The 17189-nt window shown below is 43.1% G+C and overlaps 1 protein-coding gene across 2 annotated transcripts in view; it reads left to right on the forward strand.

Annotated features, from left to right (window-relative positions):
* Positions 1-358: 358 nt before the first annotated feature.
* The window catches only part of plxna4 (plexin A4), a 233008-nt gene continuing 216177 nt past the window's right edge, over positions 359-17189 (forward strand). For both annotated transcript variants that reach the window (XM_083999274.1, XM_083999275.1), the window contains exon 1: positions 359-792. The gene's annotated coding sequence lies outside the window, so the exon portion shown is untranslated. The remainder of the gene's footprint in view (positions 793-17189) is intronic.

The following is a 17189-nucleotide window of genomic DNA, read 5'->3' on the forward strand; positions in this document are numbered from 1 at the left end:
ATTAATGGCTTGATGAGATGCACATTGTTTTAGTGCTCATTAATGCGCACTAAGCCTCTTTTAGGGCAGTTGCCAGGGACTGAAACATGTAACTCAAGCGCAGCCCCTTCCAAATCCGAGATGTTACTGCGGGTGAGTCAGGATCCTTGGTGAAAACAGTCGTCCTTTGCAACGGGCAAAGCGCCATCCACTCAGTCTCTCCCGAGCCTCAAGATCCGCTGCGAAGCTGCAAACTCCGAGGCAGCGCACTTCTCCCTCTCCCCCTCTCTCTCTCCTGCTCCCTCTCTCCGTCCCTCCCTCTCTCTTTCGCACTCCGCTGCAGCACCCTCAGCACCTCAGTTGAGCAGGAGCACCGCACTGAGTCACATCTATACACACACGCTCTCTCTCTACACGCACACACACACTTACACGCACAGACACGCACACAAGCACAGCCTCCTGCGGTATCCCGTACGGCGCAGCGGCTTTTCCAACGGCATACCAAGTGCGTCCTCACCGAGGGATGGGAGGTGCAGCCCCCGGGTCTCAGATCACTCAGAGCGGCGTAGTAGAGTCCTGCTGATCGGGGAATGCTGCTGGAAGTCTGCTGCTATTTCTTTTGCCCGTGCAGGAATCGCCTTCTAACTACAAACCTACCGGGGATTTAAAGTGGACAAGTCGTTTGATCAGGATATAATTTTAAGCGTTTCTCATTTTTGGGGGGAGTAAAAGGAGTTGGGGATTGCTCTGGACGTGCCTCTTATCCGCAGTGTCGATGCGGCTGTGAAGTGATATCTGCATAGATTACAGGTAAGGAAAGAGGGTTGCCACGGCGTTAGTTCCCACTGTCAATGCTGTTTTAGTGTGTTTGGTGCCATTATAGCCTGGGTTTTGGGTGTGAGGCTGCCACTGCACCAGCCAGGTGATTCGAGGCGGCATGCTGCACCTGTTCCGGCTGCGCCATGCCCGCTCTGCGCACTCTGGCAGTGGGGCGGGTTTCATTCCGGACCTGTCCATCTGGATCGTATAACTAGCCCCGAGGAGAATTGCAGAAAAATTTAATGACCTGCTATTTCTCTCAACTTGGGACCATATATTGACTGGATTCTCTCTGTTAGGCGCCTCACATAATTCATACTCTCCGTGCACCGAAATGGATGCATGCCCACAATGTGCTTATTCTTCTTGCAGTGTTAACTCAAAAGGTTAAGAACAGAAAAGATTTGTTGAGGGTTCCGCGTCGGATTGATTGCAGCGTCTTCGGGGATAAACCCAGTGCCCAGGTCTAGCATTTAGTGGCGTGTACACATGAACTGCAGCTGGGATTTCAAATCCTGGCTCAGCTCTGAAACGTGGAAATGGTCAAAACTATTTGATATTCTTGCTACACATGGCTTTGCCGGGGTGCGTAGCAACTGCAGTTCCCGCGATGTGTTAAGATGAATAAGGTTAGTGGGAAAACATTGAGTTACGGCGATTAACGCGGCGCGTCTAGATCAGAAAGTTGTTAAATCCACGCCGTTTTGGAGCATTCCGACTATCTTTAGGGATGCACGTTGGAGGGAATTTTTTTTATGTAGTCTGAAATGACACCGAGCATGGGACTGTGCAGGACTTTACTAAGCGGTTACTTTGCAATATCAAGGCTTCAGAGTTGCGGAATCCCAAAGATTTATAGGCTACCTTTTGCATTTCTGACTTTGAACCTCTCCTTGTTGCCAGTGACAGTATTTTTTAGCCACACAGTTATCTATTATTTCAACACTATCTGCTGTCTCGTAATTCGTGGAAAACCCACGTTGTGGTACAGAATCACATTTCTCCTCGTGTGGCTTCCAGGCTCACCGGGCTGTGTCAGTCTCTTCTCAGGGCTTTTGAACTTGACCGGCGTGGCTCAGGCAGAGCGCCCGGAGAAAGGGGCTTGACTTTAGGAATACTCATGTTAACAGAAAACATTTCAATATCTGTACTGAGGCTTAGTCTCTGTGGTATGCAGCAGGCTAGGGAGTTTAATCTAAACCCATAGAATTCATTACCTATGGTATTACTATAATATCCCCTTTGGGTTACATGATGGGTGATTGAAGGTTTAAGTAGCCAAGTTCCTTTTACAGATTATAGGAAAAGATTATCTCAGTGTTAATATTGTACTAAAGCAGCACCTGAATAGATTTTTTTTTATTGTATAATATCATTCAAAACAGTCTCTGTTGAGTAAGTTACACATCCAACTGTGGCAATCTGTGAATGTTTTCAGGATAACTGAGTAAAGTACTGACACAAACCTAGATTTTTTTTAATTAATTTTTTAAAAACTTTTTTGACAAAGTGACTTAGCCTACATTTAATGAGATGAGTAAGAGTATAGTTGGATGTTGATAGTGGCACCTATAGAGTCATGCCCCACAGAGTAAGCCAAGAGACGCAATGATGAGCAATTTTTCTACAGCATGTAGGCTAAAGTTTAAGAAGCCAAACAGTGTCTGACACATTTGGTTCTACGAACAGTATTTGACAGTTCTTTTTTTTATCATTGCATGTTTTCCCCCCATCATTCAAGTTGAGCATAAGGTTAAACATCCCCTATGGCTCAGCGTAGCTGTGGGTAATTTCCCGGCATCAGAGTCATCTAAATTTGAATGGGAGGGCATGTTTGAGCTTGAGCTTATTTGTATACATTAAAGCAAGGAGCATAACAGTACAGACTCGCTCTGTCGCTCTGCTTTAGAATCGGCCATGTAGTCTGATGTAGGTCTTTGACTCCAAATGTGGCTCATGCACTTTGTCTCCCTCGTCTCTCTGCTGCTCCATCACTCCCTCCCTTTCTCACTTTCCCTCGCTCCCACCCTCTCTTGCACCTCATACACAGAAAGCAGCTGCTCCAGCCTATGCAAAATGCAGATCCCTACAGCAGCAGTCACAGTGACTACTCTGAGCCCCTCTGGCCCTCAGCTTCTCCCTCCCTCTCTCCACCTGCACTTCTGACTCAATGCATCAATTCACTGTTGCCTCTCCAGTCCCTGTTTAATGTTACTTGTACTAAATGTACAGCGCTGGATTATTGTTGTTAGTCAAATCTCTCATAAGCACAACAATTAGACTTTCTTAGCTGTGCTTTTAATGATCCCACCAACAGGCTTACATACTTGTTTAGAGCACACTCAAAAGAGCGTGGCTGCAGGGACAAGGCTGTATGCTGGAAAATCCATGAGGGGCAGTGTGGCTTCACAGGCTGCTGCAGTGGATGAAGTAATAACCATAGACCGGGCTTTGGTTCACAATTTTGATTTTGTTTCAATGGCGCAATTACATCAGGTGTTAATGGTTGAATAATTAAGCAGAAGCTACGTTTATTAGCACATAATTAAAATTCTACTTTAGAAATGATAAAATGATCATTCCATAGGTGATGTTTTATAGCATTTGTTGGGGGAAATGCAGTAGTTAGACTTTATCCATGGTTGGTATAAAGTCTAATGATTCTTTAATGGGCAGCTGAAAACAACCTTAACAAAAAAACATTAGATGCTGGCAGCTGATGTGTGTGTGGTCCATTAGTTGTCGTTAAACTGCCTGTGACGGTGAGGCAGAGGAAAGTAGCTTGCCCACTGGGCAGAGTGTCTCTACTGCAGGCTGAAGTTCCTCTGCTTCTCTGTGTCAGTGTGTGACTGTGGCTGGCAGGCAAGCCTGGGCGTCAGTGCCTGTTTATCAGTGTTAATGTGCGTGTCAGCTCATTTCTGAATGTTCAGATTTGTGTGCATGACTATTTGTGCGTGTGTCTTTTGCCGCTGTCAAGGTCTCAAAGGAAAAAACATTTAGTCCTTGAGCAGTTTGATAATCCTATCTCATCTGTGTCCTGCCTCCTTGTCGTGTCACCAAATTCCAGCTCAGTCCTAAACTCTTAAACGCTGTAAGAGCCCTTGGCACTACTCATTCTCTCTCTCTCCCTCCCGTCCTCCCTCCCTCTCTCTGTGTGCTGTCCATCAAGGCCTGCCTATAGGAATTGGAACAGCAGCCTTTATCGGCCTGTAAGCACCTCACATTGACATACTACCCCCTGTCTGTTGGCCAATGTTACGGCTACAAGGCTGGAGTTTGGACCAGGAGAGCATGGCCTTGTCAATATTATGGCTTGCTAATGGATAAACTCTCACTCCAACCTTGGCAGTAAAGACATTCATTGCATTTTGGGGGCGGTGCACTTACAAGAGCTGGCCCCATAGAAAGTAGTCTCAGCAATGTGCTTATGTCACGGGGGAAACTGTGAATGAAAATGAATGGGCAATCTTAGAAAGATTCTCTGTGGTGATATAAATGCTTGGTAGCAGTGTAGGAAAGACTCTGGCGGAAGTGTGTTTGTGTGTCTGTGTGTGGGTGTGAATGATGCATCTGTGACTGGCCTGGCGAGGCCCTATATGAATACTCTGGTCACAGAGACGTATCGTCATGTCAGACTGAATGATGCGACCTGAATGGAGCTCTCTGTTTGTTCTCATTCTCTCTTTCTGTTGCTCTCTTTCCCACTTGATGTCTCCCTCTCTTTCTCTTCACACTCACACGCTCTCTCTCTCTCTTTCTGACACACACACACACACAGACACACACACACACCCCTCTGGGCTGTGACAGGACTACCAGCCACAGACCAGTGTCCAATTAGACCCCCCTCCTCTCTCATGCCACCAAACACCACAGAGAAGATTGCAAATTGCATTTCCATGTCACCGACTGCTCTTCCGACTATAATCTGTCTCCTGTATTTTAGGACAGTCAGACACATTTTTTAACAATGGCTTTAGGGATAATATAAAATTGAATGTATAATTTTTCAGAGTGCCTCTACTTTCTTTTTTCTCTTTTAGCTGCCACTGTTAAATGTAGAGGGAGTGTGTTGGTTTGGTTGGAAAGTGATTAAAAGATGAGCACTTTAACAATTTATAGTATAACTAAATTCGGAATTATAGTCATTAAATTATTCTTGTCTTAGACCTGACTGCATAGACCCACTGCCCTTGTTATATTGTCTATGTGAACTTGACTCGCATTAAGATTCAAACTTGGTGTGCGATGGAAGATTCAAAGTCTATTATGTTTTAGTTGACACTTCATTAGAAAGATGGTATCGCTGACTGAGGGCTTGATGGTTTTCATCTAAATTCCACTTTGGGGGGGAGGATTCTATGCTACATTAAGAGAATAATTGCTTACAAGTATGTAATTAACCCTTTGGTAATGCACCATAGAGCTGCATATTGATGTTTGCCACCGCGGTGACAGCAAAGATCTGAAGTGAGGATCTCCAAACAATAGGCGTCGTAAATTCTGTGGGGAGAAATCATTAAGCGTCACAGCATCGAATTTAATGAGAACCTTTGTTCTCCTCTGAACAGTTTACTCAGCATATGTGTGACAGAGAAGACACATACTGTATCGTCATATAGCCTACAGTGTGTGTGTGTGTGTGTGAGAAAATATCCTGCTTTTCAGAACTTTTTTCATGTTGGCAGCTAGAGTCCTATTAAGCCGTCACATGCTCTTATAATGGGACCCAGTACATGTACATGCTAGTATATTATGGTTGCACCACTTTTATTTTCTCCCTCCAGCCTTCTCTCATGCTTTCCTTTCATCTTTTTTCTCAGTCCTTCTCTCCCTGACTGTTTCTGCCTCCAGCTCTCTCCTCCCATATCTTTATGCCAAGCACATAACTTTATCTGTGTATGTGTTTGTATGTGAGGTTGGGCAAAAAAAGAAGAAAGAAAACGAAATCCCGACTGTTGTGACATTGGGACGACCTACAGTATGAGGCAGAATATAAAGTGAGAAGAAGACATGGGATGTTGCTGTCTTAGATAGCAATCAGGGAGATGTGGAAAGGCACCAATGTATCAGTGGGTTTGCCAGACTGCTCCTTTTGATAAGACCATGTTAAACGTTTCTCCCAGGTCTCTCTGATTCATATGGAGCCGTGAGTCTGATATATAAACAGCTCTCTTTGATGCAGCAGCAGATGACACGCTGTGGCACATTGGCTCTTATGTTTGTGTGTGCCAAGCCGAGCATGACAAGCAGTAAATTAGTTTTGTTTCAGATGCATGAAATGATGAGAAAATTGCAGACAGTCTTAGGGCATTTTTCCCCCCTCTCACTCGCTCTCATTTGCTCCCAGGGCCGACGCCTTAAGTCCACGCAAGGATTAGGCCCTTAATTCTGTTTTCATCCTGCCTGTCGCGAAGAAGCATGGGCATGCATGCTAAAGTATGTATGCATGCGTGCACACACATTTTATTAATCCATATCAGACAATACCCCAGAGCTCTCAATATTTATCATGTAACCTAATTCATCCCTTGCTGCATGCAGGCAGACACTTAGAACGGTGGGGCTTTTTTTCACATTACTTCATTTTTCAATAGCGAGGGTTTTGTTTAAGTGAGGCTGCAGGAATCGACCCTGCTAAAAGTGTCCACTCCTTATGTGTTGTACTTCATCATTATTATTATTATTATGAGTGTGAGCCCCCGTGCCAGCTTCTTGAGCAGCAGTGCTTTTGACATGTGAGGGTAGAGGATAATCTTAGTTTATTGACAGTTGTATGTGGATGCTCTTGACACTCCACCCTGGTTCCAGTTCTCCTTCAACCTTATCGGTTGTTGGAGCTCAGGGGTCAAGTTGATGTGTGCGTGTATTTCAAAAAAAGCTGAACTTGTCTCAGCTTGAAAAGAGGATCTGAGTTTACCTTGCAGAGGCCAGTGACTTCTTTTTGGTAGTAAACACCCACAGCATCACCTCTCTTTAGAAGGTGACGTCATTAATATCACTTGAAAAGGTTTTAGTAGAAGCATACACAAGGCTTTTATTTGGCTGTCTGCAAGCTGTGAAAATAGACTGTGACCAGTATTAAAAACTGCCATGTGAAATGACTGCATTATTACTGTTATTTAAAATAGTTGGTTGAGTACTTGGTACACTCAAGCGCAGTGCTGCTATGATTGACAAATGTAAACAGCACTTGTGGTAAAATACACTGAGAATGTAAATGCTGGGTTTGATTACTATATTCTTACAGTGTAATATTGTTTCCTCACAGGGGGGGATCCACTGTGTGGACGACCGGGGGAGTTAAGGATAATGATATGCCTTGCCACCGTTTTCACCCCCACACTCTCTGCGTCGGTCTCTGTTGTCTCCTGTCTTTGACTTCCTGTCTGCTCCTAGTGTCAGTGGTGTCAGGGGGCATCAGTATGCAGTGTTACTACAGTAATTGTGAAACAGCGGGCTGAGGGAGGACCCCTACCGCGCTGTAGCCAGAAGGCGGTGGGGTAGGGGGAGGATCAGCTTTACTGTAATACCCTGCCTCCATCATCCCACCTTCTCCTGTCTGCCCCCTCCCCTCAGGATATATCATAGTCTAGCAGCATAATGTTGGGGATGTTACAGAGAGATTTAACAAGACTTACACAGGGTTTTCGTGTTATTCTTCTCTCTGTGTGCTACTCCCTTTTGAGTTTGGGATTTTGCCTTTCTTGAGTACTTTTTTTCTTCTGTTGATGGGATTTGGAATGGCTTGTGTCTGTGTGAATGCAGTGACTGACTCTTAGCCAGGGCCCGACTCTTAGCCAGAGCCCAACTCTTGCCAAGTGCTTGGGAGAAGTTAGTTGCTCTCCTGGAATAAAACATGCTTCGTTTGTTATTCCGGTTTAGTCCCTGACTTTCATCGCTGATGGGTATTGATTTTTGATTGGTGTGATTAAACTTTCTGGGAAAGGGGGTGACTGGACCCGAATGTGAAATGTCTGCCATGTACCTGGTGAATCATCAACCTGGCTAATCTGCAGTGTGTGTGTGTGTGTTTTACTCACACATCATGATATCATCTCTCAAGTCTGACACGTATGTTTGATTTGTGTCCTCCTCCTCTCCCACCTCCTCCCCCGATGTGATGATAGTTAGGTTTGAGAATCAGATAAACTGTGCGCTGAAGCCTCGCCGCATGCTCGCTCTCGGCATCGGGGGGACCTATTAAATCTTTCCACTATAGTGACACACAGCATCCTTACCTGCCACCTACGCAACTAACTGTGTTCCTATGGCAACATGATTTGTCAACTGAGAACCCCTCCACAGAAATTGTTCTCACTGCTGTGTTTCACTTGGAAAAAGTAGCTGGAGGCTTTGAAGAGACATAATGGGTTGATACTGTGATGGACTTTTGACCTTTCATATGACAATAACTGGCCTCAGTAGATCCACCATTAAGTTTTATCTGCAGTGGGAAGAGGAGAACTGATACTTGTTGACACTCTAAGCTTGATTTCTATTGGTATGCTCTCCCACACAGCAAGTCTGCTTGATTTGAAACAGTCGCTGAGTGTTTCTATACGCACACTTGCTTAGAAAACCAGTAAATGCCACAATCTTTACATTTAAATAGCTGCATTTTTGCATGATAAATGATTCATTTAACGATGTTAAAAGCAGCAGGGGAAACAGGGAAGTATAGCAGGGGGTGGAGTTAACTGGTTTTCAAATATAATTTTGCAGCAATAGATATCCAGTCTGGTGTGTATATATGGTCAGTCTTTGGCTGTTTTATATCTAAGCTTTCCAGTATTGAATGCACATTCTGCCACCTCCCACACAGAGCACTGGGAGTTGCTGGAAACATCAGCACTACTCCGATCCCCAGATGACAGACTAGAAGAGGAGAGGTGGGCCACTTTGTTGTGTTGCATCAAGCATCCTCCCTCTGACTTTTCCCTGTGTTGGATCTCAAAAAGGAGGACACCCTCTCTCTCTTTTTCTGTCTGAGTCTAGTCTACAAATGTGAGTGGAGAGAAAGCAAGAGTTCGGAGAGAGATTTCATCCTTCCCTCCACACTCCCCTCTCTTTGTGTCCATCCGTTCTGCATTGTCACAGCACTCCTTCAGCTGAGCTTTGATTGGGTTGTTCCGGGCCCACCGGCAAATCTGGCAACCAGATAGTTACGTGGCATGTTTGTCTGTGTGTGAGCGTGTGAGTTTGTCTGTCTGTCTGTCTCTCCATGTTTAAGTTAGTGTGTGTAAAAGGTTTTTCTGCATTTCTCTGGAGAAAGCAATGCGATGAGGTAAAGCTTGCAGAAAATCAAAGTATAAAAACGGCTATGACCAACTATGAAGAGACGAAAGCAGGGGGAGGAGGAGAGGAAGGGAAAGGGGTAAAACGCTGGATAACAATTTGCATCCTCTCACTTGCCGCTGTGAATGACGGCTGGCTCGAAAGCTTGTCTGATGTGTTTATGCCATAGGCTTTTGAGGGCTGGAGTTGAAGGAAGAGGGAAAGTTTAAGGGGGAGACAAACTGTGGGGAGGGAGGGGCTGTGAAAATGCATGTAGTAAACCTACATGAACTCAGTTTACCCAGCTTTCAGTTTGTAACACACACACACGCGCTGATATTTAAAGAGGTTTTCATGGAAACCCTGAGCTCATTACTTGATGTCAAACTGTCAGTTCTGTGATTCTTTTTAATCAAATTTCCAATTAAGTATACTCTTCAAATTGTAATGATGGCTTTCAATAATGAGTCTGTAGAAAGTCATCAGAAATACAAGAGAGCATTCTCATATTCTCAGACACACCTCATATACATGCATGCTAATTAACCACTTGCCATCTCTCTTTGCTGCAGTATTTCTGCCTGTGTGACTGAGGGGCCACTTGTGCGCAGTTGTACTTTTAGACTACTTTTGTTTTGAAAAGTTAACTGTTAGTGCAGCCATGCATCCAAACTGGCTGCAGTGTTTATTGACTGCTCAGTCAAGGGGAATCCAGGACCAGAGACCACAGACATGTGGACATGAAAGTACACTGGCTGCTGAAAACTGGATCAAACAAAGTACAAACCGAAAACTTCCAGCAGTGGAAGAGCAGAAAACTCTAGTGCTCTGTTGCAATACACGTAACATATTTTTTTGAAGAGAAGATTTGGGAAACAGGCAATAATCCTTCGAGCGTTGCAACATGGTTTTCAGGTTTGTTTCTGTATTTATGCACTGTATTGGACACTGACCTGCCAGTGTACACTCTTTGATTCAGCAAGATTTGAGCTCTGAGCAAAGAGGTGCAGGAGAAATATAGAGTTCATATATATGCAGTTTTTAGTCTGTGCATTAATCTTATTTTTTATTGTGTAAGCTGCAGAATGTTTTGTACCTTTTTACTATAAATTGGCCTCAATGGAAATGAGTGATAAGTCTCCACTACTGCCTTGTCTAACGGAACATGTAAATATTAACACAGTTATAACATAACAGGCCCAAATGAGTCTCTGTGCTGTAATTGTTGACAATTATTGGCAATTACCTATTCTGGCATGATGCCAGCATGGGCATTAGTCCTTCTTTTTTTTTTTTTTTTTTTTTTTTTTAACATTCTTTCCTAACTAAACTGACTAAACTTTTTTTTTGTGTGTATGTGTGCACATCTGTGTTCAGACATGATTGCAATAGATTTTGGATGTATCTAAATATCACAGTTTTTGCATTTTTCACATTTAATCAGAAACATTTCATTTGATAATTACTGTAGTGTTATTTTACTCTCTCAGCACTCTGTCAAATCACTGACTCTTGACTTTATCTTTTTTACTTTGACCTTTTGGTGAAATGACACATCCATTTCTCGGTCTTCTTATTTATCATGTCAGCTGTTCCTTCTTCTCTATCTCTGTCTGTCTCCCTGCTCTCTACTAGACAGTAGTTATAACATAGCACCATTTGCTGAATATGTTTTAAAATGGGACATCTCAGCTGCTGGGAGGCTACTTTTGACACCTCATGTCAACTTGCTCATTTTTCAGTTTTCTGAGATCATTACCGCAGGGCTGCAAGTCTCTGCAGGTGTGGACATTCTGTCTTCACTAGTATCTATCCCACATGGCTAACATGGCAATTTACACTGTATGGGCATATGAACAGGATGACAAAGTATATACTTCTAAAAGAGGAGTTGGAAGCGAGGTCATATTTTTCTTTCTAATTGAGGCAGTCATAAGCTTAAGAGCAAGGCTGAGTTAGAAGTCGATGAGAGATGACACATGCTTGTGTTGTGTATGACATCATGCATCAATGTCTCTGCTAGACTGACAGTGTGACTGAATGTGGTGGCTGGATCTACTGGGTGTGTGAACACACACCCATATACACCAGTAAAACCCACCACTGTGTTTCCAAGTGACGCTGTCAGATCGTGTGTTGATTTAACCCTGCAGTGCTTTTTTGCACTGATCAAGAAGACAATCGAGGATGAATAATATGCACCATTTGGTTAACTTCAGTAAATGGATCTTCATTTTGATTGATGAAGAATTACTGTCTTCTTGGTTCAGCAGATTAGCGGAGACTGGTTTAGTTGGCAATTAATTGTAGACTTTAGAAACAAAGAAAATAGCAGTTTAAAAGGGCACAACAAGCCTGTTGACTGACCTCATTCCAGCTGTGTGTAGTAAACCAGGAGCTGAGATCTTTAAGACTCTTCATCACCACTATGGATTATAAGGGAAAGCTGTAATCCATGCGCTTTGAGCAAACCAAATCAACCACTGCACTGATGAGGATCACAGATGTGCATGGTACTCTTGTCTTGTGTGTGTGTGTGTGTGTGAGTGATGGAATGGGATAAAATAGGATGGATTAACATGACTGTTTTTGTCCAATAGTCTATTCCCTGTCCTTTGTACTGAGCTCAGCACAACATACATGCACACACACCATCACCACACAGTTGCTAACACACACTAACAAACATAAACACCTCATACTGTATACTACACACATCTGCACACCTTGGAGAGTACCTCACAGACACCTGAAAGGAAAAAAACCACGTTGTAGAAACAGAGCTAGGGATCAGAGAAAATGCAGCAGTTTAACATTTTATTATAATCACTACAAAGCCTTCTAAATTATCAAGCTTTCATGTCTAAGAAGTTAATCTCAGAGGTCAAGTCTGCCTTAGCTCTGTTCAGCAACAGCAAGTGAAGAAGACGGGGAAAGCGGAGGATATAGACAGGTCACTGGAATAAGAGAAGACGAAGAAAGAGACACAATTGGAGAGATATCCAGAATGAATAAAAAGAAGCCGTGTAACTGGCTGTGTGGTCAGTGCTCGGTGATCACTAGCTTCATTTGTCGAGACAAAACATCTTAACTGGGGCAGGTCTGATCCTGTTTACAGCGACTCAGCCAGAAAACCTGATTTAGCCAAGGGTGACTTCAGAAGCACTTATTTTGGCATGTGGTGATGATGTTCGTTTTTTTCTGTCTGGCACCACAGAAGCTGTAACTATTATGAAGTAAACACCAATCTAACAATATCATCAATGTCTCATTATTTGTGGAGTAAATGCTGAAGTTTTACTGGATGCAATTGGCCAGTGTGGGGGTATTTGGTAACTACCAAGTGTGACTCATAGTACAATAATACAATAATCAGTTCAAATATGGCAAATTGAAAGGGTGGAAAAAGTTACATCAAGTATTTCAAAGGAGATTATTTTGAAGTGAAGTCATGTCACTGGCATTGTGTACAGCTGTCCAGAGATATTGTGAATGTGAGTTGTCAGTGGTTGGTTAGACAACAGAGATCTGTTGTGCTAGACTGTGAAGCTGATGTTGTGAGTATGTGACAGTTCTGTGGGCGCCTTTGTTCTGTCTGTGTGGCCACATTTGAATACAATCCATACGCATGTTTCTATTTCCACGTGCCAATGGTCTAAATCTGAGGGTGTTCACATGTTACGGTTATGCTGTCCCCAAAGGCAGCAGTGCACCCTGGGCTTGTCTCAACCTGGATCACAGCTCTCCAACTCTTGTACAACCCCCTAAACCTTCAGGTTTTGCGTGTGTGGCTGTGTAAGGGAGGGTTTGTATACAGTATCTGTCAGTTTCCCTGCCCTACAATTTGGCATATTGTAGCAGGGGAAAATTAATAACATTAATTATAGCTGGTTTCTACTCATGTGTTCCAGTTCTACAACTCTTTTAATGCTTGTCCTATCATGCTTTTATTATGATACATGAAAGACAGGAAATGGGGGAGAGAGAGACGGAGGCGACACGCAGCAAAGGGCTGCAAGTCGGTTTGAACCTGGGCTGCTGCTGTAAGGACTATGCCTATGGGCTGTGCTGTACTGCAGAGTGTTTTCTGTCTTTTACCTTAAATTCGCCTAAATAGAAATGAGTAGGCTATGACATGAATGAGCAACTTGTCACCGGAGTGCCCAGCTTTTTATAGTGCTCCACTTTACTTCTTTTTTGTGAAGCATAGCGTCCCTCAACAAAACTTTTCTCTACAAAGTTACAGTTCAGCATTTCCCCTCTTATGACAGCTTTAGGTTCTACACTGATACACACAATCTTCTCCTTTTCCACACAATCTCTCAATCCTTGATCCGTGTTTTCAGAAGATCTCACACCAACCTTTCACTGTACAGTCTTAAGATGTTTTTTTATTATGATTGGAGGCCTAAAAAGTCTGCTGTGTGCAAAATGAAGTCTTATAATTCCTGATTTATTACCTGCTTCAGTGGCACTGACATGCTTAGATATTGCTGAGCGAGAGAGGCAGGGAAAAGGGGGGGAGACGAAGAGTGAAAAGGTAATATGAAAGAAGAGCTTTAAGGATGTCACCTTTGCTGGGAATCAAGTCTTAGCACAATTCAGTGAGCCTGTCTGCATGCTGCTTAAAACCTCAGAGGTCACACTGTGTTTGTGTATGTGTGTGAATACTTGCTTGGGGGGGAGGGTGGCTGAAGATGATTTGTGTGTGTATGCATACCAAATGGCTGGACTAGGCTGTATGTGGTTACTGATATTATATTTTATTTTTATTTTTGGCTATTATTTGTTCAAACTCTGGTTGCAATTTTGTCGAAGTGATTTTTATATATGTCTGCTTGTTTTTGTTTTGTTTTTTTGTTTTGATTGTTTGTTTGTTTTTTGTTTTGTTTTAGTGTCTGTATTGTATTGTCTTGTTTCCTTTCATTGTATTGTGCTGAGTTGTGTTATGTCTTGATGTTTTTTGTGTAGGACCCCCTCGTAAACGAGTTGTTACAACTCAAGGGGCTTATCCTACTATAAATAAACAACTTCAACAACAACTGATTTTATTGTTGTTTGCACTATCGATTGTTTATAGTCGGACTAGCCACTGAGAGAAATCCTGTATTGGTGGGTCAGTCAGAAAAATCCATACAATTTATACTGGTCCTCTCTGTGTACCTCTGCTGGATGTGTGTTTTCTGGCACTGGGCTCAGACATGTAATCAGCCCTCATTGATGTGGTGAGTTGGGTGTGTTGCATAATGCAGCAACTTTAACAAGACAAATGTTGTGGATCAAAATGAGGCCTCATGCTATCATACCGCTTTGACCAAACCAAGGGAATTGCAGAAAATAGGCCAGACCCTAATACAAACCTGCTTTTTATTCGCTTTTATTCAACACTTACCTCCTGCAGTTGAAGTCAAGGCCACAGTCACTATTAAGCTGAGAGAAGTCGAGAAGCTGCACGATGAGCCAATAGAAATGATCCATGCCAGATCTTCCTGGATGAGCAAGAGCCAATGAGAGAAGTCCAGAGCTTGCCCAACCGGTGGTTTAACTTCATCACTCACTCACTCACTCACTCACTCACTCACTCACTCACTCACTCACTCACTCACTCACTCACTCACTCACTCACTCACTCACTCACTCACTCACTCACTCACTCACTCACTCACTCACGGACATTGGGAGATGTAGCATTGGTCCATCCAGCCAAAAATAAATTGGCTGAGGTTCCTTCATAATGTGATGATAGTATCTATGATAAGCTACGAATGGCCAGTAATATTGGCAGCGCTGCCTCTCAGGCTCTTATACAGATAGACACCAGCACTTCACTTAGGAGCCTTTTGCAGCACCACAGCAAAATCCTGCCTTGAAGGTGACTGACAACAAAGTCATTTCTGTCTCTCAAACCAAAATATATACACACAGACACACACACACACACAACAGTGATGTGTCATGTTTCGGTGTTTTTCATACTGCAGCAAAACATCCAAAGTCATTTCAGCTTCAAGCAAACTATAACTCATAATTAATTACTGTGTCGAGAGGAAAAAAAGGATACTGGAAACCAGAGATGTGACTGAAAGAGAGGGCAAGGGAAGCAAATGAAAAATAAGGGGAGGGGGTGGGGGGGGCAGAAATTTCACTGTTGTGAAAGAACAGAAGAGCTCAGGGAGAGCTGGAGGAAGAAGAGGTACAGGGTACAGGGAAAGAAGAATGGATGGATGGATGGAGAAAGAGAGGGAAGACGTGTTGGGACTTAAGATGGTGCCAGACGGCAGCTGATGGAAGCGAGAGCTGATTTGTCTACACGGCCCTGCATTCCTGTCTGCCCGTTAGCTCAGGGAATAAGGGAATTGGGAGAGAGAGAGAAAGAGGGATGGAAAAGGAGAGGGAGCTAGAGGCTTTGAATTTGTTCTATGAAAGCAGCTGTCAGACAGTGCCTAGCAACACCATTTAAGAAGGATTCTTGGCTGCATTTATAGTAATTACAGCAAAATATCTCTGCCTTTTCATTCCAAATGAGCTTATATGGCACAACATGGCTATAACTAGGGGGCAGTTTGAAGAATGATTGAGAGGATATCTCCTTTGTTAACACAAAATGTATGTGTGTGTGCTGCTTGTTAAATATATATTAAAGGGAAATATTAAAGCTCTGTTCCACTTTTCATCAACATGTGAATTTTTTAAGCTTTTTGAAAACACTTCATAATAGAAAGTAATTATCGATAGCATTGCTTAGATGTGCAGCAGTGGTCATCACCGTTTGTATGTATATGTTCTTTTTTATTGGTTTGTTCTTGCATCTTACACTGTTAATTGATACATGTGCATGAGGCTCTTTAATCATAATCATTTTAATAACATCATTAGTTTTATTAGAGTCCCAGATTATCACTGATGAGTTGCTTGTGCTTCTTTCTCAGGACTCTGTCATCATAATTGAATCCAGAGCATCATTAAATTCACCCTGTAAATGCCCCCCCTCCAGCCACTGCTAGTGGTCTGTGTCAAACCCAGAGGCTCCTCCCATTCAGGAAGTTAGACAGTCTAACCCAATCAGAGTGAAGCGCTGATGGCAGGTCAGTGGGCTCTTCAACAGTCCTCCTAATGACATTAGAGCCCCTTGATCTGCACTGATGTTAACACACTCCTATCTGCAGCCTGCATCGGCACCCACTACACAAAGGCCCAGTCTGAGCCAAGAATGTGTGTGTGTGTGTTTGAGTGACCTTACTTTGGTACCAAGGACTGTTTGAGTGCTGTACTCCCTCAAGGACTCTGTCATTCCCCACTCTCGTTGCAGAGTAGTAACCCCACTAGTGATATTGTAGCCACAGACGCAATGCAGAGATTGTTTCTGTACAGAAAACATTCTGGAGGGGCCAGACTCTGAGTGTGTGTTTAGAAAAATGAGTGTGTTTGAACCCTATTCTACTAAGGAGGATTAGCAAGTCTCAGATGTGAAAGAGGAAAAGAGGGGGAGTGGCAAAAAATGAAAGAGATTGAGCGAGGAGAGGGGATGGGCAGATGTCAGCTATTTCTCTAAAATCCAGAGGGGTTGTCCAGTTGGATCATTGCCTAGACCCCTCCTTTGAAATGCTCTGACTCACTCTAGGAGACAGAAAGATAGACAGCTAGCTAGCAAGAAAGTGAGAAAAAATGTGACACAGAAATTGGGTTTATGCTTGACACACTTATACTGGATCAGTTCACTACACTTGGCACGGCTTCTTTCGTACAGTATCTTTTCAGGACACATACTTTTTCAGCATTTTGCCCCTTTTACCCCCTCACTAGCCTCTTCTTTTTATGCAGTGGTACAGTAAGGGGGTATAACGTGCAAATATCCACCCTCTCACACCTTTTACCTGCCCAAGCCAAAAGCGCTTTGCCCCTTAATCTGTCACTGTAAAAAATCAAACAAAAACATTCAATCATACCTTAATGATACTGCTATTGCCATTCTAGGTTGGTATTAGTGGAATTTGAAATGCTTTCCATTTAACATTGCCATTTGATTTTGCAGAGTCATTAATATCATCACTCTCTTTAGTGAATACACTGCCTTCATTTAAAATCCACTGATTGCATGTAACAAATTAGTG

This window comes from Trachurus trachurus, assembly GCF_905171665.1.
Source record: "Trachurus trachurus genome assembly, chromosome: 23".
NCBI classification, from domain to species: domain Eukaryota; kingdom Metazoa; phylum Chordata; class Actinopteri; order Carangiformes; family Carangidae; genus Trachurus; species Trachurus trachurus.